Raw genomic sequence first — 27,672 nt, 5'->3', positions numbered from 1 at the left:
AGAACAGCTGAATGTTCTAACATCTTCTTCACCCTATTTAGTGACAAGAGAGCAGATTGTGTGCATCTGCTGAAGATGAAACAGGTGATAACAAAGAGATACACATGGACAGTTTGGCACAGCTATCATAAAAGAATTAAAAATAGAGCAGGTTAACGTTTTAATTAAATTCAGTAGCACATTATATAAACAATATCTTAAATTTCCCTATTTTTTAAGGAAAAGAAATATTTTACTAGAAAATGAGTTTTTAGCCCTTCTGCCACGTTTCACTGAAAGAACAACAACAACACTAAAAATGAAGGTCATGAGGTATCACTAAAGGACAGACACCTCTGTATTTCTAGTTCTGTACAAACCAAAGCACCTTTTGGAAACTGAATCTGAAACTTTGTAGTCCTTCTAAATAAAAGTAATTAAACAGTTTTATGTTCAAAATGCTTGAAAATATTTTTCCCCTTGGATTTCAAATGAAACCAAAGTCAAAGTTTTGCAGTGTGGTAGCTTGCCTGCAACAGCTGCAGCGAAAGGAGAACGTTACAACTGGTGATTAAGATCCATTTCTCACTAATCATAACCTTGCAACAAGGTTACCGAATGGGAGTAGAAGAAGGGCAGATGGGAATAATTCACTCAGCACATGGGTTTTTGTAAGGAAGGAAGACTAGAATTCCCTTTTAAAAATTTATTTCATTTGAAAGGATGGGGATTTTTTTTTCAGATAGTAACTTTGTGAATTCAGGATTAGAAATGAAATGTCTCAGGCTGAATAATAATAATTTATTCTATGTCATTCCTTTTGCCTATTGGATGAAATTATCTACAGACAAAGGAAATGATAGAAATGATTATCAGAGGTTATCACTGAAGACTTCATTAAGTAGATAAAAGTGGCCACAATGAGGTGCCCACAATCAGCGTTTCAATACTAGCTATTCTTCTTTTTCTATATAAGGCATTCCACATATAGTAGCAAAATGAAAGAATTAGCCCAACTATACAATATCTGGATTTGTTTTTTTCAAAATGTTGTTGGTTAGGCCAAATGATTAATTACCAGTTTTCAGTCTTCCAATATAAATCATTCAAGAAAATTATTCAATTTTCAAGAATCAGATTCTATGATGTGATATAAACACACACACACAATCTACTGTAACACAATGCTCTAAGGTCCAAAAGTGTCCATGATTTCTGATTTAAATCACTACAGCAAATTACAGTTAGGCCCCTAAAAGACTCCTTTTATTATAAACAGAAAAAAAAAAAACTATGAATATTCCCTAAAATGAAGAAAGTGGTCCCAGTGACACATAAAGACAAATCAATTTTCTTATCCACAACTGTCTTTCTTTACACAAGTAGGTAAAATTAATCAGGAAGCATCGGCTTATTTGATACATGAACAAAGTTCTTTTTTTTTAACTGAGAACAATAAACTTGTGTGGAGAAAGGAATAAAATGAAAAAGTTAGCTAGCACAGTACACTATTCAGTCACATTAAATCAAAATGAAGCAAATATATATATAATGGTTTATAAAGGCAAATAAATGATAAACTGAACAAATTCTCTCCACTGCTAATTTCTATTTGATTGCCCCAATACAGAGGGGGAAGGGGGGAGCTAAAACAGAAAAAGTTCCTTCTTTAATACGATCATTACTGAATCCTACCACTGAATCCTAAACTCTTATATACTGCTTTAGGGATATGATGAAGTATCCATCTGAAAAAAATTATAGTACTGTATATTGGCCAAATCTTTCTCTGGAAACCACCTGGATTTCTTCCCAAGTACAAAAGAGTACTCTTCTTTGTCTATTGCTGTGATCTATATTTTCCACATCCACTTTAATTCTTAACATCTTCATTTGTACATTGCTTTAAAAAAACAAAACACGTGCATCCCACAAAGTTGCATCCTGCATTTGGTATTCCAAATGCCTGCATCTCATTACATTCTATTACCTAGCAACTCCAAGAGATAAAGTTATAGGCATTTTGGGTTATGCGGCCAGCAAGAAGTCCTGTTTTATCTCACTGACACTGCATATCCTTATGATCCTGCTTCAGAACAGGAGAGAGTGACAGAAAGATAACAAAAGCCAACGGCAACAGGATAGAGATTTGCTAAGTTAAGTCTATATGAAATGCCTGCCAAAGGCAACCACCCCAGATGCACTTTCAGCCCCATGTGAATGAATACTGGTAAAAAGTAGTGATTCTTCTCCACAACACTAAATTTAAGCAGCCTTTAGCACCGCAAATGAGAATTTAAAGAAAACTTCAGGGAATATGCAAACTTTACCATTCACAAATTAACTACTGTAAACTTACTGCTTACTTAAGTGTGAGCCTCACTAAAAGCCCTGTGACATACTTCCATGAATAAATATATATATTGCACTAAGAATGAGACAACTAGTGCTTACAAGAAAAGAAACAACTAGAACAGCGAAGATCTATTTATTTTAAAGGTTCACAAGTTATGAAATCATATGGAAAATAGAGTATACATTTGGTCACAAACATATGTGTAAATACTGAAGCACTTATATAAAAAGTTGTTTCTAATTCTACTGACCATCGAAGCAATTGTGTTTTTATTTTTATTTTTTTTAAATTAAAGGTAGTCAACCTTTCCTCATTTACAAGTGATTCAAAGTGAAAAAAGGTTTTTTAGATAAGCATCCTGCAAGAATGAAAGTTTGCTCAATATTCTAATGAAGTTTGATTTTCAATTCTGAAAATCATATACAAATTCACCAATTCAAACGACACATAAATATCCATTCCAGAAATGGAACCAGAAGATCTAGTTATCTAGTGACAATTGTTCTTCACTGATTATATTAAAATGTATCATCCAGCAAATGAAAAAAAAAGGATTTAAGGTTTCATTTTTTCCCAAGCACCTATATAATATTCAAGCCACTTTTAGCATTTCATTCCCAGCAACTGTGAATACATAAATGCTGGAACATAAATTGTGTTTTAGGGTTCAAATTGTGTTTTAGGGTTTAGTAGGCAGTGACTGCAGTATGACTGAAAATTCTAAGTACTGACCGTGGTATATAGGAATTGCACCTTTAATCAAAGTGTTGGTTAGCCACAGCAAAATGTAGTTGAGATATGTATATGTATATGTATGTACATGTATATGTACATATACATACATATACATATACACATACATACACACACACATACAATTGTTAAAATTGCAACAATTTCTCATTCAGGTTCAGGTCAATAATAGAAAATTAACTTCTATGTGTTTGTTGCTTGTTTAGCTGATAGGTTCCCCCCTCCCCCCAACCACCAAAGAATTCTACCAGAATTATTACAGGGCTTCATTCCTTAGCTTCAGATGGCAGTAACTTCCTACTATTAATTTACTTCTTCTGCAGGTGCAGTTTGTTCCATGCATACAGTAAGAATAATCAACCTGAAACTCTGAGGCTCTATGTGGCCCCTCAAGTCCTCTGTTTGGGGCCTGGCAGTCACCACTAGCCATGGCTTCTGAAAATATACAGCACAATTTCACAGGTTTTTTTTTTCCCAGGTAGGAAATAAATGAGCTTTTATTTTCCAAAGTGGAATACTATAATGGTTTAGTGAAACAAGAACAAAAACATAAGAGTAATGTTCATTATTTTAATCTCACATCAATAACACAATCAGCAATGTCCTCTCTGTTAACTTGGAAAAATAATAAAAGTCTTATTTTGTCATTGAATATTTAGCAGAACTTCTGTTTTTTCTAAATTTTCTTATTCCACAAATATGCTTCTTCAATCTTATCATGGCAAACTAAGCTTAGGGTCATTTGCCATTAGCTGCAGGATTCCACTATAACCCATTTCACATTTTTTCACATTGATATCATGTGGTAAGAATAATGGCAACAGTTATGATAACAATTACAGTTAGTGTGATCCTACCTACCTATTCCCTTAGAAATCCTATTGTGTGCAAGTGCAGTAATTCCAAGTGTGAGATAATAGCATTTTTTTTAATATGGACAAAGCTGATGTTGAAAGATATATTTAGTAAGGGGCAGAGCTGCCCTGAAGCTGGCTCAGTTGCACTGTTGCTGTTGATTATAGCAGGAATCCAAAAAGATTAAAAAGACCTCCATGTCACCACCAACCTTTCAGCTGTTAACTGAAAGGATGCAACTTCCTAAATTACTATACAGATCCCTTTCATAAGTATTACAATACAATGGATCCATTGGATTTTTGAATACAAGCTAAATATGCTGATACTACCTTTTTGAACATTCATAGTGAACGCAACACTAAAATATAAATATCACCACTTCAGATGCTCATGAATTTGCAGGAAGTGTACAGTGTGTGTGAATATATTTGAATGTGTCAAAAGCCCAGTGTAGAAAAGTAGAAAGAACTATACCCATTGTAGCATGTCCCTAATAAAAAATAAGGTTGTTTTTTTAAAAAAATAAATCACCAATAAACAATGCATTTGATCTCAGACGATATTAACTTGGTCAGAAACTAAATTATTCTATCAATGTTATGTGCTGAAGTCTCTATCTCATAACTTACATCTCATCTTTTTCATCATGACACAGCCCGTGAAGGGAAAACAAGTGTTTGTTTTTCCTTAACTATAGTACCATCTTTTTCTGAAATGTTTAAATCCCAGCAATAATTAATCTTACACTATGATTTAAGAATCAAGACAATATTCATCAGCCATAAAACACACTACATGTAAGTCCTGGGACATGCAAAAAGAGTATACTGGCATCTGTTATTCCATGTGCAAATTGTACCACATGGGATACTAACTTACTACAGTTTCTGATAAACATTAAAAAAAGGTTCAGTACTTTAAAAAAAAACAAAAACCAACCACTCTCATTTAGGGAGCCTGGTTGATGTAGTCCCTGATATTCCTATCTTAATAAAAATACACAAATAAGAACGTAATCCTTGTTTACATATAACAAATCATCATGTGTAAGGCTTAATCAGATTTAAGGAAAAATATGGGTTCAGTTTAGGTATATATTTACTGAAGCTTTCCTAGTTGCATATTTTATTGCATGTTAAAGTGTCCTGTTTCCACCTAATGATTAGTGTCTCTCAGTAAAGCGCCAGATTAAATGGTTATCAATTACTATACTTTTACTTTTAATAATAGTATTTACAGTCTGATATCACTAAGTTATAAAATGCCTTTAAAAAGAAACATTTGCTTTTTCGTAGATTAATGAAATACACTTTCAGATTCATTAATTGCTAAATACAATATCAGGTTACAATACTTCATTAATGTTCATATTATTATGATATATACTCACACATACTTCATTTTTGTAAAGTTTACTAGTTTCATGTTTTGTCAGTGGCAAGAATACTTATTCTAGAATTTAAACACTAAAGTTGACAGAAACTGATTAATCATACTAACTTTTCTCCCTCTGTCTCCTGGCCTTTAAAAAAAAAAGAATAAATAATTTGTATAAAAGGGCAACGTTATGGTGACAAAGTATTTGCCATGGGCCATCTGAAAGCTGGTTTGACAAAAGCAGAGAATATAAATAGAACAAGTAGCAAACAATAAATAGAATATATAGATGTAAAGTATAAGAAAACACAGATATGCATACACACAGATATGTAAGAGACAGTATGTAGAATATAGAATAAATCAAAGAGAATAGCAATTAAATCAGGATTACTTCAGTTTCAAAGTTCTTGGCTACAGTAAACAAAACTTTCACAATAGCCATAATTGAATTCCAGACATGTTCATCTGGGGTTTAACAAGGCCAGCTAGATCCTTCCCTTGATCACCCCTGCCATCTATCTTTCTTTTACTTTATTTATATGTGTTATTGAATTTACTCTAATCCCTTGTATGTTCATTGTGAGCTGTCTATAGTTGTTGAGATTTGGGCAGCATACAAGTTTAATAAATTATTGTATTGCAATCCTACCAAGTAGTTGACTTATTTTATAGTGATTAGTTTTATAATAGCATTTTATAACAGTAATAGTTATTTTGTTCTAAATTTTCTGATTACCTTCAGAAAGCCATTCTTTCTGATTTTCTACTTTCTACTACCTACCAGTAGAATACAATTAACAGGATAGAAATCCATAATGAGTGTACATATTACTTAAAACATCAGAATTTTCCAAAAAATAAAACAAAAACCAAAAACCTAAAGGTCAGATTCAATGAAACAGTTTAGATTAGCAAGACCTTTTTTTTCTCAGAAAATAGTTGCATGTCAGCAGTTGTGATATATAACCGTATATCACAACTGTATCACAACTGTATATCACAACATCACTGTATGCACTGCAGAACAAAATCCATGCTTTTAATCATTGACTTAATCTGCTTTGCAATTACTAACATTCCAATGAAGAAAGCATTCATATATTGTTTATCTGTTACAAGATGCCATTACCTACAGATTGTCTTATCTTTGAAAACTGTTTCTCTACATTTTATGGGTAAGCAATTAGCCCTCTCAGTTCTTTCTGATAAGTATTCCAACCCACACGTCCACCCCTGTACCTTTTAACAGGTATTATTTGAAAACTAGCACTGCAGTTTAATCCAGGCAATAGTTGTAGGCTACAAGTGACATTCATTCTGCTTTGTTTATGTATTCAACTACAAATAACACTTGGTTGAGTTTGCATCTCTGATATAAATGTATTAAAAGCCAGTTTAAAAATATACTCTAGATAGATAACTAGGCTAATATATAAATTTAACATTGCAAATGTAAGGGCTCAAAAGAGACAGATCAAATTCATTAAATTCTCTTAAGTTAACTAAAATGCAGTGCAACCATTTCACCCACAATTTTTCTTGTGGTCAACTTTTGGACCTGATGAAACTTTCTATTTTTGAATGCTTTCATAGTTAGATCTGAACCCATTACCAACTGCCTTCCTGTTCTTAGATAAAGATGTAAAACAGATCTTTAATTTTTTTTTTAAAAAAAGGGTCCTTAATAAGAAGCAAACCAGATACCTTGGAAAAATAAAAGTTTACAGTCAAAGAACAAAGAAGGATGATGCATGTTTTCCTTTTCTGTTTCATTTTTCCATTTCAAATGACCAGAGATCTGAATATACTCATAACCTGTTGGGTTCAGCTTTAATGTTGGTGTGTAGATGTATAAGTATATATGTATATAATCTAATATAGGAAAAAAAAAACTTGGACATTTCAAACAGAAAAACTATAAACAGGAGGATTAAGCTTCCCTCTCTGATTTTTCTTTCTGCTCTTAATTTCTTCTTCTGCAGGCATTTTGATTCATTTTTAAAAATTAAAAACAGGAAGTGTTGAAAGCATTGGGAAAAAAACCATTTCCAGTCCAAGTTCACTGTCCATTCTTTTAGAATATCTACATAACAAATAATTTTTAAGATCATATACCTAAGCACCACTGTATTCTTCCTTTAACCAATATAATTCTGGTAATTCTTATAGATCAAATTCAGAAGAATACCAGTAGGCAGAAGACTGACGCATCCAGAATGCTGTGTGACTACTAAGAAAATACTATATTGCCTTGCTGCAATAGGCAATTAAGAAACTGTTCAGCAATTTTTTCCCAATTTAGACTCTAACTGTATCCTTGGCACTGCAGGCAATACTTGGTATGTAGATGTTCCCTTTGAAACTTATAATAAAGTATCTTCACTCACCAGGCAAGACATTGGCCATCCAAAACAGGAAACATTATATGCTTCCTGCTTAGGATAGTACTTTAACCGGACAACAAAAACTTCCTGTCTCTACTGTGTTTCAATGCAACCCAGTATTCAATTTCTAGGTTCATCCTTCCACTCATTGGATTTCACAGATCATTTCGTGGAACCTCAGGTAGCTGCCAATGACTCATCCTTGACCATATGTCTGGATTCACATTGTCCATTAAGACAGAGCAAATATTGGCAGAATTTATAAATCCTAAGCCATGATTTATAATGTACAACTGGGTTACAAAGCATATTAAGTCTAAACCTATATTATGGCAGAGTATGATCTAAGAATATATAACTTTATGCACTATGTAGACTAGGATAACACTGAATCTGTACTATCTTTGTCAACGATTATAGGAGGATAGGAGTAACTATAGTAGAGCAAATAGCCAAAATGTCCCAACAACACAGCGTCCATGTTATTCTAGGCTTGGACGTGACATGAAAGAACATGTACAGTACTGTAAATTATGTGGCACATTGAGAGATGTTTTTATTAATTAAATGGGTCTGAAAGATATGAAAATCTGGTCCGATTTATGGGTATAGGAAAATGGCAACATATGTAAACAATAACTCTTACTTCTAATAATAAGCATTTCATTACACCTACAGATTTACTAAACATGCATTATATACTAGGCTGACCCTTGACAAACCAATGAAATGCAATGTTATATATATATATATATATATATGTATGTATGTATGTATGTATGTATGCATGTATGTATGTATACACAGACACACACACATACATCTGATTTTTTTAGTGTTCTATGTGTTTTAATTTCAGCTATAGAACTCTATGATATAAAGGCATTGCAAATTTTGCAATGCAAAATTGTCTCCCTTGTAAAAAATAAAAACCTTTAAATGATTTCTATGCACATATGGTTTAATGCAAGTATCTAAATCCATGTCTTTCTTTAATGAAAAGTTCATAGCTTTAAGAGTTGCCTTCCATTTTCCAGGAAAAAGAAAAGTATGTCAGGTCATAGGAACATGTTCAACACATTTCTTCTTTGCTTTCAGGACTGGAGGAAAAAGGACTGTAATATATTCTGAAATATCTCCATCGTGAATATACTTAACTAACTATTAAGGAACTGCAACAAAGCCATACTAGGAAACTCATGGACACAGCCCATCAATGTCAGCTATATTCTGCTAGTACGATAAATGACTAAAAGATTTTCTCTGAAATCTACTCATCTGTGCTCTTCTTCCAACCCTTACTAGAAAAACCATAACATTTCTGGTAGCAAGCAAACAAGATAATATCTTGCTTATACTTTTATTATTATATATGCCATCTTTGTGTCATTTGCCAGTCTAGTTTTTAATTTAATTTAATCTAGTTTTAAATATTTATTCTGTACATTCTCCATATTTTTAGAAATTTTAATCCAATTGCAGTTTTATTTAATACATTGTCAGAGTTGTGTACAATAACTCTCTTTAAATATCATGGGCTTTAATGGAAATGCAAACATCACTTTATACAAAATTATATCAAAACTTTCTGTGGCATTCAAACAATAAGTGGTGAGTACGTTTTCTCAGCAATATCTTAATTTTTTAGATTCCTATGCTAAAGTTTAAGTTAATAGTGATGGTTATAAGTAACTTACGTTTTCATTCCAAATGGAATTTTTAAAAAGGCATATTTTAGAATTGTATCTTACTAAATGTAAGCTTAGCAGTTAATTATATGGCAGAGTTTTAGATTAAAGACCACTTGATACTTTTGTTCCAAAAATAAATTTCAGTACAGGTCATTAAGAACTGTAAACAAAGCATTGTGTGTTGTGGTTTTGGAGTATTATGAACAAATCTGAGGCTATGAATTCTAAAAGAAATGTTTAATATTTATCCAACTTTTAGTTGAATAGTTTCACAAGTTCTAGATAGATGAAAAAATAGTTTTATCATCATCCAAATTTGTAATTCAGGCTATAAACCACTTTGATGCAGTGGTTAAGGTATCAGATTAGAAACTGGGAGACCATGAGTTCTAGTCCTGCCTTAGGTACAAAGTCAGTGACCTTGAGCCAGTCACCTTCTCTTAGCCTTAGGAAGGAGGCAATGGTGAACCACTTTTGAAAATCTTGCCAAGAAAACTTCAGGGACCTGTTCAGGCACTCTCAAGAATTAAACACAATTGAATGTAAGAAAAAAAATGACATGCTAGTTCTCAGCATACTGAAAAGGCACGGTGGATTTATTATATCATTAATATACTACATTTAGGTTAAATGTATATTTAGGCTATTGACTGATACCTATAAAGTTCTCCAAAGATTAACTTTGATAAGTGATTATTCCATACAACATAACTAATTTAGGAAGTTATACTTTTGCTCAGCAAACCATTGAAGGATACAAAAATTGAAAACTAAAATATTGTTGCTCAGTGGCTCATTTGTATTTAAAATAATGGCTACCAGAAAGGTTTACAAATTGAAGAGATAATCTCTTCTATATAATTAAAATATTTCATATCAGTACTATTTTTTTAAACTGTATATTTTTACAAGTATTGAAAACTTAAGCCAGTTTCAAGAATGTTATCGTAAACTTTCATGTTTCATTCTTGATTATTTATAGCAAACATCTTTAATTATATTTAATCTTTAGCAGCAACCATACATTATTTGAACTATGTAATAATATTTGATAAAGTTCATATAGCATATCAATGGTAATACATTTTTACTTTCACAAGACTTTGCTTCTACATTGCTGTGAAATGCTTGTAGTATATGAAATGGACTGTTACAGGCTTGTGTATTTGTAACACGCTCAAACTAAGAAGGTAATTTTTTCAGTGTTATTTCTCACACTTATGCATCCAATCCAGTTATATCATAATGCTTTGATTTATGTTGACTGACATCTAATCTAACCTATTATTTCAAAATGAATTCTACTAGATTTGGGGGAGTTTACTTTTAAATAAACATACATAGGAATCTAGTACTAACATTCTTCTCTGTAGACTGACCGGCATCTCAACTCTATATGTATTTAGATCATACTCTGCTGACTTCAATGGGACTTATTTCCAGGCAATGTGTTTAGGACCATAGTGCATAAATAGAATCACCTTATATAGACCATAATCTAAACTGTGAATCTTATAAATATGAAATTAGATTGCAGGGGTGGGGGGAGTAAATGAACATAAAATATCGCAAATATGAAACATTTGTAATTAAACAAGTATAATTAATTTTGAAAAAAATGCAATTTAAAATACTTAAAATTAATAGAAAATGTTACAAGTACAGTATTAGTTTTAGAAATTTATATCACAGGCAATCAGAAACAATATATATGTTTATATCTGACTCGCTGATGTTACAGAAGGCAAAACCACCGTGCTTTTTAAAAACAGTATTTTGTTTTTAAAAAAATGAGAAATATTGGACAATTAATCAGCAAAAAGCAACTCAAAGCTTTCAAATGTTGTAATAAAAAATGCCAGTTACCTTCCCAAATACAATATACAAACACAACTGGATACTCTCTCCAAAACAGTTTGTCAAAAGTTCCTGGGAATGAAACAGACTGAAGGCAATACATATTCTGATAAATTAATAATTTAATTGAATAATTGTAATTCTGAAATAATGTATTCAGCAGCAATGCCAATGATTTCAGTAAAATATTCTGAAAATGTTTGGATGTGCTATGCTTCTGTCTTGCTTTCTGTTGTATATATGTAAAAAAAAATAGACCATACTTTTGGAACAATCTTATAGTATTGGGGCATATGCCAGTTCATCAGGTACTGTGGTATCATAAAATAGAACTTTCCAAGGTTTTATCATTGCACAGTGTTTTAAAACATTGTAACTATACTGTATATGTTGCAGTCTGAATGACATCTTTTCCAAAACTCATATTCTGACTGAAAACCTGAGCTTCCTATATTTCCAATAGTATCCTAACAATGATTAAGCGAAGTATGATACTCCTTATCTAATAAATAACCAATTGAAAATGAAGTGTGCCTTGCCACGCAGCAGCAATCAGCTTTTATCTCTGTCCAATCAAGTTGACATCTGAACTGCCTAATCCTCCTTTTGTAAGGCACATAAGACTTCGTTGTCACTGTTGGTTTTGTGAATTGTCTATATAATCTGCTCTGATTTCCTAAAGATGACAGATCCTAACAAACAACCCTGCTTTGCTGCACTGCAGTCAATGCAACAGTTGAGATTAAGGTACAGATGAAGATACTAGGATTTAATCACACCTGTCCACAACTACCATACTGCCTGACACCTCTCAGAAGATTAACGTAAACCAGTTTGGAACCATAAACCAATCATTATACCCTTAAAATAAAGAAATGTGCTTGGAAATATGCACACCTTATTTACAACTTCTTTACTCTGTTAATCTACTCTATAGTTCTTAGGCCTTCTTTATATATATTATAAATAAAAAAGTATAGCAACAGCTGTTTAACACATAATTTAATATAGGTTTTAACACTATAGCACAGGGATGTATATCTTTGCTAAATTTGATGTCTCCATTTTGTCAAATACATAACATTTATGAGATGGAAATAAGTAAAGAATATATATCAGACAAATACTTGGGATAAATGTCATTTGCAATAGAAAAGATGAGTGAACTATTTTTGTTTTCATTAATAGGACTTTTTTACGGTCCATGTATAAAAATATCAGAATTTAAACTATCCCAATCTATGTTTTTTTTAAAAATAATTTGACTTAAGTGGCATAATTGAAAAGTTGGTCTATGTCCAACAGGTTTAAATCTTAACATTTTTAATGTAAGCATTCTTTATGGTATTTAATATGGAAACATGATGCTATGTAAACATTAAAATAAATAAATAAAAAATCCTGGGATAGTCAGGGAAGGAAGTAAAAATGGCACTGTCTAATTTGTTAAACACTTAAAAATGACTGAACCATAGTTTCTTACTTTGAAGGCAATACTGCTTACAAAGTATTTAAAATCTAGCCTTAAGAAATGTATTTCTCAGAGTTCTATAGATCTTAGTATCTATGTGATTTAAACTGTGGCTTTATTTTTCATCAGTATCATAAAGAGAACATATAAGAGTTAAGCAAGTTTGCAGTTCAGTCATGCTAACTGTTTAAAGTTTATTTCTATTTACTCATCCAATAATTATGTATTTTATAATGTGAGACAAAAATAGTTTTATTCCCTTATTAAGTATGTAACATTAATTAAAGTACAGACATAGTTGTTTGTATATTGCATAATATTAATAAAATCTGTTATTATCTTGGTATTAGATGACCAAAAAAGTATATTTTAATTATTAATCCTGGTAGTACATCATTATTTACAATTGTATTCTAAATAAATATCTTTCAATATAATGTTTTATGATTGCATTATTGCATATGCAAATTATTCTATAAAGGACAATTCAGACATACTTTAACTTTAAATAACGTAGTCTAATAATAGGTCATATAGTTTTTGTGCCATTGTAGTGCATCCTAATAGGGTATTACTCAGCTCTGAATCTAGAATATTCCATTATTACATTTCTAATTTATATGCAGTTATATATCACCTGTTACACAGATGTGACTTTAATAATTTAGCATACTTTAAAAGAAAATCTAAGGAAGTGTAATCAGCTGGCAGTCTACACTGTTCAAAGCACTGTTCGTAACAACCCCAAAGATACTTGTTTCTGATAATGAGTTTCATTTCATAAACCTTCACTCATTTATATGACTGTCATGCAAGGCACTGTTGACTGAAACTTAACTCATGAAATGGCTTGCATGTTTCAAAACTAATATTTGAATATAGAAGAGCAATTTATTCTGTATAAGAAGTAAAACAAAGTAAAACATATCTGCAATAATACTGACAGAACTTATCAAATCCTCACGATTTTAGTCAGTATTCCTAATAGCACTAAATAATCTTTGTCACATTAAAATGAATGCAATAGCCATTTAAGAATAATAGGAATTGCCTTAACACTTTCTAAATACGTGAATTTTATTGCCTATCACTTCTGGCAGTATAAAAAAACACAGTACTTTTATTATTTTGATACCGAGCTACAGCTTATCAAAGCTGTGCAATGAAAATCCATTAATCTTAAATGTATCAGACCATCTGATACAATGCTGACTATATGTTAAAATCTTAAATTGAAAAAAGAAATCAAATGAGACTGGTTATACCTGAATACTGCTCTTTAAAACAGAATTATTACTTCATAGGTACTATGCCTTATAGCTTAGTATTATTATATTTCTTGTAGGTATCTATGTTATGCAATCGCTACTGAATGCAATTTAAAGTAATAGACTTCAGATATACAGCTAGGACAATTGGCTCTTAGAACATATTTATATGTTGTACTAAAACTATATAGAACTGATACCATTTAAAGACAATTGCTTTTATAATTCACTAAAAGACATTTCTTCTCAAGTCAAGAATCTTTAGTCCACCTCTGAAATACTGGCAGATTGCCCTTGTGCTGCTTACTTATCCAACAGTAGCAGATATAAAGTACATGCCATAAGTATCTTATTTAAAGTCCAATCTGTGCTACTTAAAGATGAAACTGCCCAACATTTGCAAGTAATGTCAATATTAAAGCACAAAGTTTTATTACTGTAAAATATATTAATAAACAATATTAAAAGCAATTTTTCCTATTAATTGCCAAGTCTGTTAGGAAACCACTAGATCCTATGAAGAAGCTATAACTACTTTATTTTTTTTACAATGAAAGAGTATTCTGTATAGATTTCCCTTGTCCTTTCATACTCATCTTCAGCCTGAAGTTTTAATTAAGGGTGGGGGGGACTAGGCTTTTAAAGTGCAATGCAACCTCGCTCAACTTATAGCTAAAGTTAGAAAGACTGCAAAAGTGGAACATCACTTCCTTTTCCATTCTCATGTTCTAATTTCCTCCATTTCATAAAAAAAATCTTATAAAGGCAAACATGTGTTGGGAGAGATGCTGTGATGAAAACCAAAGCATGAAAAGTGATGTACTGCACACACATCGAAGTTTAAAAGGGCATTTGCTCTTATGCCAGGTTATTTCTTCACTGCACTGTTTGATAATTCATGGGGCAAGTACTCCAAGGTCATACGCATTTGGTAAAATGTTAAAAGACAAACAACCCTAGCTCACTCCACAATACCAAAATACACCAATGACGTGAAGTAACTTCATGAAACTTTAAACACTCAAGCAGATGGAGGGGAAGAGAGGAAGACATTCTCAGCAACTTACCTATATGACTTAAGAGTGCCACATTTCCTCAAAGCCATCTACTGCTGGCTGACGCTACCATCCCCAGGACACCTGACTTTACTGCCATACAAGTCACAATGCCTATCATTAAGACATCCAGCAGTGTCAACACAGCCTGACTTCTAAATGGAATTGCACGTGTACTTACATCGCAAATGTTTGGATGATCAGACGAGTCCTTGAGAGATCTTTTTTCCTCTTCTTGAGAAACAAGGGAGAGAAAGAGAAGTGATTGAATAGAGCAGGGGGGGGAGGAGGAGGAGAAGGAGGAGGAAAAGGAACGGAGGGAAAAAGCTTTTAATTCTTCCAGCCTTGTAAGATGTTCTCCACCTGGTCCAACACGCAGCCTCGTTTAACCACACATGCACACGGGCGCGCGCGCGCACAACAGCGCGCGCATACAGACACACAACCTTGAAAATCAATCCAATGAACCGCCAGGAGCTCTGTGGTGGCGCTGGTGGCGCTGCTGCTGGTGGTGGTGGCGGCGGCGGCGGCGGTCGTGTGTGTCCCTAAGCGTGCAGCAGGCGCAAGTGCCCGTGCTGCTGGTCGGATTAAAAGTAAGCGGACTCGTCCTGAGAGCGTCCAGGAAGGAAGTGACAGGAGGCGAATGGGGAAAGCACAGCTCACGGGCTTTGTAACATCACGGATCGCAGGAAGGAGGGGAGGGGGGAGAGGAGAGAGGCAGGGAAGGGAGGATTCAAAAACTCCACGCCCGGCGAGGCTTCTCTTCCTTCTGCCTTCCCTCCTCCTCTTTTTTTTCCTCCCTCTTTTCTCTCTCTCTCTCCCACAATCCCAAACGGACTCTCTCTTGCCGAGCTGGAGAAATAATCAGTTTCACTCTTGAAAAAAGGGGGCGGGATCACATCCCGAACGCGTTTTAATAAAACAAACAGAGCGCAGAGAGAGCGACCAGCGCAGAGCAGAGCAGAGGCGGTGGCAAAGAGCTCTCTCTCTCTCTCCCTCTCTCTCTCTTTCCGCCTTCCGTGCCCCTCTCTAGTCTCAACGAGATTGATAAATTACTCCACTACCCTACTTTAATTATGTATATGGTATGCAGAATAAATCACCCAACATCAGGCACCTCAATCAAGCACTTTTTAAATGATAATTGCATCTGGGCTGAATCAATCTTGCCATGCCTGACATTTTGCTAATTTTAGTTTTTTACCGCCGGGGGTGGGGGGGGGTGGGGAAGAGAGAAGGGAGGGCTGGTTTAGCGGTTTAGGAGAGTTGGCGAAACGACATATGCCATGGAGCAACCCTAATGACAATCCTGTATTATTACACGCACTCGTAGAGATCGCGGCAATAAGGCGGAGAATTGCATCGCTCTTTCCCCTTCTTCCCCCCCCCCCCATACATCTCCATGGGAAGATGACGATGGGGGCCTTTAAAAAATTGGGCTGGGGGTGGGTGGGATAGAGGGCGATATTGCTGCCGGAACCAGCCGAAGTAGGTCTTCTTGACCAGAAACCTGAGGCGGGAGGAGGGGGGGTTGCTTAAGAGAAAGGGACTCCGCATTCCTTCAGCGGCGACCTTTTCAGAAAGGCTCTTCGGATGTTCGCCAGAGACCGGAGCGAGAAGGGCTTTTGCTCAAGCCTTGGTCCTTTGGGGCAACTCGTTTTCGCCCTTGTTTCTTTTCCGCTTCTCCTCAACGTAGTAGCGAAATCGATGGACCGATCCGAAAACGGCGCTGCGAGAGCGAAGCGGAGCGGTCCGTCCGGGACGGCCTGCCAGCCAACTCCTCCGGCAGAAGCGGACTGCGGGTGGGTGGAGGGGGTGGGAAAGGGGTGAAATGGGGAGCCTGCGCCGTTCTTGGCGGGGAAACGGAGGAAGGACTCCGCCGACTTCCACCAGGGAGGCTGGGTCAGAGCTATCGGGCCAACTTTCGAGGCACTTTGGAAACATCCCCCGCCCTCTTCCCCAATATCTGGCAGGGATGAGATGCAAGACAAGCAGCGGATGCGACTCCCCCTCCTTTTATTATTATTTTTTAAATCATGGCCGTTGACATTTCCTTTCTCCTCCCTTTTTGCCTCCATCCCTTTTCTGCACCTTTCTTAAGACACTGAGTCTGCAAATCGGCTCCTTTTAGTTTTCGTCCGGCTTCCGCCTCGTAGCGCTAGGCTGTCCGCCCTTGTTCCGAGACTAAACTTTTGAAGGCGAGGATGGAAAGAAGAAAGTCAGATAAAAGCAGCCGCCCCAGCTCGCCAAGGACACAGTAGTAGTAGTAGCTAAAAGTACCGATCCTTTCTTTTTCCTGGCTGATTCCTGACTTTTAGGCGCTCTTTTTGCGCGGATATGCTTTTGCTAGCAAGATTGCACGTTTCCTCCGTATAAAAACGCTTTGCTTCCAGAAAGTCTGCCGTGCCAACTCACCGCTTCAGAATCAGGCGGGAGTAGTCCAAAAAGCGAGAGTAGCCTTCGCTTCGTCACCGTATGCTGCAATCCTACACGCGCCTTTCCTTGGAAGTACTGTAGAGTCCCCTTTAGATTGACACGAAGTGACCTTCCAGAAAAGGGACGGTCTTAGGGCCCTATCCATTAAACTTTACAAGTCTTCAGTTCTCTTTTGGGGTTGTTTTTGTGAACATTTGCGGCTTGCCATTGATATACCCATGGGAAAAGGTGGGGGATCAATACATAAAATATTGTTGCCCATAAAGCTGCGGACAGGAAGGCACTACAGAGAGTGATAATTCTGCACAAGAAACCATTGGTTGCCCTCTGACACCACTGGATGACATTGCCAGATCTCGCTGCTTTAGCAGAGTAAGGAAGATACTCAGAGATGATTCACACCCTGGTCAGTGTCTCTTTGCACTTCTACCATCAGGCAGAAGACATCAAAGCATAGCCATCAGAACAAATACGTTTAAACATAGTTTCTATCCTTGGGCTGTGAGACTTTTAAATGCAACCACAATCACTCCATGCACATACCAGTTTTTTTTTCTTTTTCTTTCTTTTTTCCGTTTCTGTTATAATTTTGCACCAGTGAGGTTAAAACCATTTTCATTGTATTTATGTACAATGACAATAAAGATTATACTTATACTTATAATACAAAGGCAATAATTTTAAGGATGCCAGCCATTACAAACAGATATTCTATTATTATCATTCACAGCAACTATGTTACTGTATCCAGAAACTTGGCCCTTCTTCAGAAGGTTGGGCAAAATGCAAATCACCAACATGGAGATCAAGCAAAATAGGGGAGCAGTGAACAAAACCCCAATTACTTTGCACAGTATCTAGAAACATTTTTTTCTTTATTCTCACTCTTTTTTTGCACTTTAACCTTTCTTCTGAAGAAGAATTTTAGAGAATTTGGGTGTGTTTTCACTGTGTTATGAGACACTTTAGTTAGTCCTACCATCTTTCAATTGCTGAAATTAAGATATTGACCTAATGTGAATTCTAGAATGGGCAACATGACTACTTTGGGTTTTAATATAATCCTACTTTCTCTTGTGTTCCTTTTTCTTCAGATATCAATGCACCCCTCTGCACAATTCTTTTGCAACTTTGGACAAAAATTAAGTACTTGTAATTAAATATTCCAGGGCCAGGGTAAAGGAATTCCATTTTTTTTTTAAATGCACAATCTCTGAGAGTAAAGGTAGGAATTGTTTAAAAAGGAGACTGGAAGCAAGGCTATATTATTCATCAGTTAAATGAGGGGATTCTCATATAAGTGCAAAAATGATTCTGTGCTGTTAAAACACTGGAAATTTCTCAACCCAGCTGCAGAAAGCTCAGACATTTCATTTGGGTTGAAGCCAAGTAAAGCATATTCATTTTCCTGATGCATTTCATGAACTAATGAAATTTTCTACCAGTTGCAGTAATCTCCCACTGGTCATAGTAAAATTGCAGAGCACAGGACATGGCAGTTCCTCGAGAATTAAGATGGGGTTGCTTTGCTCATTTATAAATTCAATGAAATCAATATTGCTTCATCATTTTGGGGGGATGACCGGCTTATGGAAGATGGAAGTTTTTATGATATTGGGATGGTTCACTATCTTACAAGGAAAACTTATCTGATAAACTTCATTACTACTAAGTTCTTCACCAGGACTACATAAATACAATACATTCAAGTACCATTGAAGTATAGTCTGTACTACATTCTTAGTCTGTACTACATTCTTTAAGTCAGATTTCTAAAGCTTTGTATAGCCCCAGCACATAGATGGCACTATAGATAATATAAGGGAGAATTAAATTAAGCCTTTAGAGAAACCAGTAGATGAGTGAAAATCCATGAATATCAACCCTTAGTTTTATCATTATGATTTCAAGTACTCTTTTCCTGCAACATTTTTTAAAATTCTCATCCTATATTGCCTTTTAGTGTTATGAAGCATGGGTGTCCACAGGATAGGCTAATAAAAGTCAAGTTAGCAGTTGCAACTGTGCAAACAATGCTGATCTTGACATTTTAACATTCCTACTATCAAAGAACTTTGTTAAACCATTATGCAGTAATGCAGACCTTTGGTGGGTATCTTATGTTCAGATCTAGTGCATTGATCTACAATTAAGATGGAATGAGGAGAGCTAGTCCTGACTTAGGCATTAAACCACAGGGTGACCGTGGCTTAGTTTCTTTGGTTTAGTCTAAGGATAGAGGTAATCCAAAACTATTGCGATAAAAACTACTTGGACTTGTCCATGTAAGTCACCATGAATGAAGACTGAATTGATGTACCAAAGAAAAAAGTGACTATATCCTATGTATGCTTAAATATAAGTATTTATATGTTTTAAACATTGTTCATTTTGTTTTTCCTTTATATATTTATTTGTATTTTATTATTTCATTTATTTTCCATTTTGAAAAATGAAAATGGATAAGACAGATCTGTGACCTTCCAGAATTGAGGTGACAGAAATGAAAAAAGTACATTTATATTATTTATAATGCAAAAAGTTTTGTGTCCTTTTGACAGTATACTTCAGAAAACAAAATCAAACTAGAACAATACATTAAGAAGACATGTACATTTTTTATTCATTATGGGGTGGACTTGCCATTCTATTATTTCCACAGTCAGACACAGTTTCCTGTTGGCAAAGATATAACACATGAAAAGAGACCCTAAAATTATTTCAATAATCAATTGGAATTTTTTACTGAACATTTGTATTTTAAGTTTATTTACATATTTACATATTTATTTACATACAGTGAAACAGTGATTAAAACAATGGAGAAATCTAGGAGCATCTGAAACCATATGATCACATAGCATCATCACTACAGCTCTTATCTAAGAATAATTGCTATGCACTCGTATTTCACGTGCTGCAATCTACATCAATCATAAAGCTATCATTCAATGAATTCCAATAAGATGTGGTACTTTGCCTTTTGAAAAGTATTGTGTTTTACATGAACTAGATTTGATCTGAAATGACTATTTACACAAGGAAGTAGTAATATATGCCTCACACATGGAATATTGTAAGAACTGATCAATGCATACGTGCTTATAAACATGCCTTAACCACATTTCCTCAACCAGGGAAAACTTATTAGAGCATGCCTAGATATTTGCAACCAGAATGAAGCTCCACTGTTTTTAGTGGGGCTTATTTTTGTATCAGTTTTCCTTTTCTAGAGCACAACTATCCATTTGCAGTGAGGATGTGAGGAGATAATCTATTAATACAGCAAAATAGAGACCTGATCCATGAGTCTACTTTAAATGGCATTAATGTACTTCTCAATAAATCAGATTTGTCTTATTTTGGTGATGTATTAGCCGTTTTTGATGGGCTACTGAAACTATACTTTATTGTTGCAGGATATAATAACAGAATTTTGAAAGCCTGATTAGAGTATATGTCTCTCTGTTTTCATACCAAAGAAAATCAAGGCAGGAATATCTTGAGTTTCCTTCTTATTCTTTTCCCAGCTGCTATTTATATATGTAATGACTGTTGCATTCCTTCTTCAAGACCATCTCCATAATCCTCTCCATGATGCCACAATTTTAATAGTATATAAAGTTAGATCATGTACAGTGGTGGGTTTCAAATTTTTTTCGAAACTACTCTGTGGATGTGGCCTCCTTTGTGGGAGTGGCTTGCGTTCTCTCTCTCTCTCTCTCTCTCTCTCTCTCTCTCTCTTCTTCCTTCCTTTTGTCTCTCTGTCCCTTTTTCCTTTTTTTCTTTCATCTCTCTCTCACTTTTCTTTCTTTTTTCTTTATTTATTTCTTCCTTTCTTTCTCTTTCTCTGTGTGAGTCTGTGTGTGTGTGTGAGTGGTGGGTTTCAAAAAAATTTGGAACCTCTTCTGTAGATGTGGCCTGCTTTCCGGATCCACTGGTGGAACCTCTTCTAACCGGTTCAGTAGATTTGATCAACTGGTTCCACCGAACTGGTGCGAACTGGTAGGAACCCACCTCTGATCATGTAGCATATATATTGTAGACCTAAATGATCTCTACAAGCTGGGCTAAAATAAAAAGAATTTAGGACCTGGCTTTCATATGTTTATATAATGAGGATGTGATTGTTGAAGTTTTAAGCCCCATGTTGGTAAATAAAACAAAGGTGGGGATTTCAAATGCTGCTTGAACCATAATTGCCACATAATTTCATTGTATGGGAATTATAGTTCAGCAATCTAACTACCATTAGGCACTTTATATTACATAGTACATCAGTTTTTATATAGTTCGAATATGCCCCAAAAACTTCTTAAAGATTTCTAATTAGGATTATTTGAAATCGGGATGTTTAAAAGTAGTAACTGTTTGTTTTTGTTTTAAATTTCCTATACTGATATCAGTTTGAATTTCCTAACATTTCCCATTCAAATGCTAATAAATCCTCAATTTGCTAAGCTTCTGATCCAGATCAGGTCAACTAGGTGCATCTTAGTATTCATTATTAGAATGATTCTTTAAATAGTCATGATTTTATATTAAGTCTATACTCAGCAGTTAATGGCAATATTTTTCAGTCAAAGAAAAGATCCTCAAGGCAATGAGTAAGGGGTGCTACTGTTTTGCTTTTTGAAAAAAAAAACCATTGCAATTCATTGTAGACAAATTGTAGAAGCCAAATACTATAGTTTCTTTAATTGTCAAAACTCAGTAGAGAACATTTTAGTGAACAAATAAAAATAGCTCTTACAACACCTGTGGAATCTTCCTGTGTCATTTAGAATTCGGTATAATTTACATTGAAATGTTACCTTCAGACCATATTTTTAAAACATGTGTTACAAACAGCCAATAATTGGCAGCAAATCCCCTCTGGATTCTTTCCAAAAAGGTAAGATTAAAGGTTCCTGTTAGGCACAGGCCTGCTGGCAACAGGAAACAGAAATTTTGCACTGTTTCCCAGCCTTCCACCTGAAACTTACATCTGACTTTAAAAAAAAAAAAAGCACAACAGGAGGTGTAATTATTGGAATAATCAACCCTTCTATAACCTTACTGAAGGGCTGAGGTGTAGCCAAGTGTCTGTTTCCCTTACGAATATGATTATTTCATGGTGAGCTCAGTTAACATCCTCTTTCAGTAATTACCCAAGTTTTTTCTCATTTTAGAATGATAGTCAAATGTTTAATTCTTTAACAGTAATGAGCCTGCCAATTTACTCAGTAAAAATGACATTTAAATTACAGGGAGCCAAGGTTATGTTGAAAATAGCCCCACAGTTTATGCATCCTAACCCTGAGTGCTGTGGTTTCAATTTTCCATCCAGGGTCCAGCCCCACCCTACTATTCTTCTTACTCTACTTGAGTGTTGCTCAACCTTCACAACTTTAAGACATGTGGACCTCAACTTCAGTGTTGGCTGGATAATTCTGGAAATTGAAGTTCACGCATCTTAAAAGTTGTCTCGGTTGGTAAACACTTCTTTGATTTCATCAAATCCATCCCATCTTTAAAAAATGGTTTGCTGAAACACTTCTCATATCTGCCTGCTTTTAAGCTTTTGATACAGCTTTTATAGTGAGCTTTATAACTCTTTCTTTTTCGCTCACCTGCACACATAGAATTAATTGAGGTAGGTGTCAGAGTAACATATTCAAAAAAAAAATCAAGGCTAGAGATTAATCTACCCCTCAAGATCAACAATACTTTATTTGTTCTCCCACTTATTCAGAACATTATTTCAATCCATATTACTTTTATAATTTCATATAACATGTAAATTCCCAGAATCTCATTATAATAGGATATAGATTCCAGAAGGGTAATTTAAATATTTCACAGTCCACAGGGGAGAAAGAAAATGTATGTAATTTCTTGGAAATGAATTAATTGTAAAATATATTTTCAAAGCTAGGTGCTGAAAAGTGACACCTGAATATAAATTGCATGCCAGAGTTAAAATGGTATAATGTACAATAAGTTGTGATTATAGAAAGTCTTTGTCATTATACTACCTTTTAGTACCTACTACTGCAGGGTTTATCCTACACTTTAACTTTAAAAAATGTAGAGAATGAAACTAATAAACAGAGCTTTCTTGAAATATTGAATGATGTAAATGAAAAAAGAATATAGCACTTACCACGTCCACTCTCTTTATTTTGAAAGTCATTTGCTTTACTTAATCTGTTCCATGGTATTTACTTCACAGTTTACAACTCTTAGTCGGCACCTTGAATGTTTAAAAGCACAACAGTAAGAGATTATTAAAATACAGGTCTCTTATTAGTGAAGCAATTTGTATAAAAACCTTTGAAAATAACTCCTTTTATGCCTTAGGCAAATAGCTGCTATCACTTAGAAACTACGTATTAGGAACAAGTTTAAAGATCAACCGGTTTAGTAAATTCCATCTGAATTCTGTCTTTGAAATGCTGAATTATAATAATAGTGAGCCAAGTCTTACACCAGGTCTAGAATACCAGACTGAAATAAATGCAAATAAAATATATCCTTGATACTTGGTATAATTTTTAACAGTTTTAGCTTTCTCAATAAATGTATATGCTTATTTTCTGACTTATTCATCATGCTGCATAAATTAAACTCAAATTATTATGGCACTATTGCAGAGTGTATATTTAATGGAAAAATGTTGAAAAGATGGCTTTATGTCAGCATAATATTTTATTACAACTACTATTATTATTACCTATCCAAATTTTACTTGTGTACTAATATGTGCATTACACAATATTCTGTGCATTATCAGGATAAAATAAGTCCTATGTGGTCAGTCTTAACAGCAGATACTAATATAATGAATATAAAATTAATCTTGATCCACTGTGAGATCTCTTGATGAATTTCTGTAGAAAATAGTGAGTTAAAAAAAACAACAGACAATGAAATGTTATGCTTTCTATCATTCTCCCTACTTCTTTATTTTGATTATTTTTTTATATGCCATCAGGTTGGTAAGGATTCTTAGCAACCACATAGATCGGGGCGTCAAACTTGTAGTATCACATTGTCACTTGATGTATCACAATTCCCGCCCCCTTTTTTTTCTAAAATGGGGTGGGCGTGGCCAGAGCATGATGCATCTGGTTCGCGGCCTGTGAGTTTGACATCCGTCATATAGATAACATGACAATTTGTCTCTATCTGGTCCTTCAGGTTTTCCAGTAGTGTATCCATTGCCACAATAACTTTGTTTTTGGTCTTCCTCTTATCTTTACCTCCCAACTTTCCCAAAATCAGAGCCTTTTCTTTGCAAAATGTGTCTGAAGCAGAATAACTTGACCCTGGTTATTTCCTTCCTTCCTTCCTTCCTTCCTTCCTTCCTTCCTTCCTTCCTTCCTTCCTTCCTTCCTTCCTTCCTTCCTTCCTTCCTTGTGACTTCAGTGAGAGCTCTGGATTGGTCGATTTGTTGTTGTTCTAACTTCCAAGTTCAAAAGTATCAATACTTTTTTACCCAAGTTCTTCAAAGTCCACTAATGTACTTGTATATAGGATATTGCTTTTTAATACCTTGCTAGATTGTAAGCCTGTATATTTTGCAATAGGCTCTACTAGATCAGTTTAGAATTCTGGTTCTTCTTGGGCTCTATTGCTGCAGATTCTGTGTCTTGTATGGGTATAGAATTGGCTCAACTGAAAATGTAGACAGCTAATGATAAAAGTAAAAATAGCAATAGCACTTAGACTTATATACCTCTTTGTAGTACCTTATAGCACACTCTAAACAGTTTACAGAGTCAGCATATTGTTCCCAACAATCTGGGTCCTCATTTTACCAACCTTGGAAAGATGGAAGGCTAAGTCAACGTTATGCTGATCAGGATTGAACTCTTGGCAATGAGCAGAGTCAGCCTGCAATACTGCATTCTAACCACCGCACCAATATGGCTCAAGTAGTATAGTAGCAATAAAGTACCCATACTGACTAAAGCCATCTTTCAATATCTTTCCAATCCATTAAATGAATAATTACCTCCCTCACTTACAAATTTATATAGCCTGTATCTAATGCTGAAAAATGAGAACTATTTCTGATGAATAGCTTGTGTGACCAATAATAGTTCCAAATTACTCCTTGCTGTCTAAAGGCTGGGAGAAGCACTCTTTAAGCAGTTTAAATATCAGCAACAGAGAGAGAGAAAAACATTTTGAGAAGATTTTATTGTAAAACTTTTGTGTAGTTCATACCTTATAACTACATATAATGATTAAGCAACTGATATTGTTTAATGACTATTACTTCCTCTTATATTAACTGGTTTTCATATGGCTTAACCCTAATCCTAAACATTTGTAAATATGCTATCTAATACATATAGCATAGCGAGTCTCTATTATATTCTCCTTTTAAAGGAACTGGGGGAAATGGAAACAACGTGAACACCTCAACACATACAATATACAGATTTTATTCATGCTGTATTAAGTTTATAACAATTTAAATTCATGCATTGATTTTTAAGTTCTACTATGTCCCATATTTTACTCACAGGTAAAAATGACTACCTTGCACTCTTAACTTTTTTTTGCTATTTCAGATATCTTCCTTCTCCATCTGTGAGACCATTTTAAAGGCTTGCAAATTAACAAATTCCTCCTACATTTGATACAGCTCTACAGGCACAACATATGTACAGGCCTTTTCATAGAATGATTGGTATCTCAAATGTTTGGCTATGCAGAGTTCTCTGAGTTTATTTTGACAGACCAAGATGGTTTAGTTTTCTCTTTAATAGGCACTGTGCTTGACACACTTAACCAAGGTTTGTTTAATTAAGGCAAAAAATAAAGGTATGTTTCAAAGGGAAGAAGCAGAATTCTGAAATGTAAAAAAAGTCTAGAGGGATTCAAAATTGGGTGGCTATGTTGGAAGAACCTGTCATTTAAAATGAATCAGGGACAGTTTTTAAGGTTGTTGCAATGCTGTGCACATTTTCCTTACATTTTTTTTTCATTGAACCTTATGGAATTTACTCAGAGTAAATATGAATAGGATTAGATTGTCTAAGTAGAAAAGGTAAGAAAAAAGTTTTGTGTATTTAAGAAAGTGAGCACACATGAACATCCAAATATATATTACACGGCAAGTTCTGAGTCTGTCAAAAGGGCTAAGTAGATAAACGTGTCTTTCAGAAACGGGAGAATGTCAGAGTGTTCCATTTGTGGATACTGAGGAAAAAGAACTCACTTTGGCCCTGGAGAAGCATATTATGTTGTATATAAGTGCACCTGCTTGAATCAATTTATAAATAGATCAGCTGCCCCAACTAGGCAGAAGGGCTTATTAGGACTGCAATTCCCAGAATTCCCCACTTACCATGACTGTTTGGGATTCTGGGAGCTGCGGTCCCTATTGGTGGGCATCAGGTAGGGAGAATATTGAGTTAATGAAATTACACGGCACACCGCAACTCTCCATATATATTATGAGGAGGAGCATATTGCCTCCGATGCAGTCAACTTGCCGGCCATCTAAGCCCGTCACTACTGACACTTTGAGGCTAGACTTTTCGCGGCGCTGCCAGGAAGCGCCAGGGGATGTGAAGCGGGGAACATCCGCCTGCCAAGCCTGCGCGCTCTGCCACTGAGCTACGCCCCCTCCTGAGAACTCCCAGGCAAATGTTAATATAGCAGAGCAGGCAGAAATTCGAGAGGCGAAATATTTTCCCAGTATGGAAAGATTTTGAGGGGAAGGAAAAAAAAAACTTCCGTTCCTGACATTCTAACGGCACTAGGTTAAAAACCATAGGAAACCTTGCCAGAAAAGAAGCAAGGGGAAACGGCGATGGCAACCCTGCGCATTTCACTTTACCAGTTTGCAGTAAGCAGATCCGATTTCCCCTAACAGTTCACCCCTCCCTCCACTCATCCCGATTTAGAAGCTGTCCATTTAAAACCAGAAAATCGACAGGTACCGCAAAGAAGGCCGGGGAGGGGAGAGATTCCGAGAGCTGTTTGGCTTCAAAGCCATCATAAAAGGAGCCGAGAAAGTTCTGTACCTTTTGGAATTTGGACACCCACCGGTTTAACTAAAAAAAAAATAATTCGACTGGGCTCCCTAAAAACCGGTATATTTAATTAGCTCATAAACTTCCGTGGATGACAGTCGCGCTTCCAGAACTACCGGCTCCACCCGCCCACAAGCAAAGCAAGTCAAG

At 35.1% G+C, this 27,672-nt stretch overlaps 1 protein-coding gene across 3 annotated transcripts in view; it reads right to left on the bottom strand.

Annotated features, from left to right (window-relative positions):
* The window catches only part of MEF2C (myocyte enhancer factor 2C), a 150,937-nt gene extending 135,015 nt beyond the window's left edge, over positions 1–15,922 (bottom strand). The window contains exon 1 of one of the 3 annotated variants that reach the window (XM_032213051.1): positions 15,234–15,922. The gene's annotated coding sequence lies outside the window, so the exon portion shown is untranslated. The remainder of the gene's footprint in view (positions 1–15,233) is intronic. The other 2 variants (XM_032213050.1, XM_032213048.1) reach the window with 2 other exon arrangements.
* Between the last annotated feature and the right edge of the window lie 11,750 nt (positions 15,923–27,672).

The sequence above is a fragment of the Thamnophis elegans genome, chromosome 3 (assembly GCF_009769535.1).
Source record: "Thamnophis elegans isolate rThaEle1 chromosome 3, rThaEle1.pri, whole genome shotgun sequence".
NCBI classification, from domain to species: domain Eukaryota; kingdom Metazoa; phylum Chordata; class Lepidosauria; order Squamata; family Colubridae; genus Thamnophis; species Thamnophis elegans.
This window is presented reverse-complemented; position numbering and strand designations above follow the sequence as displayed.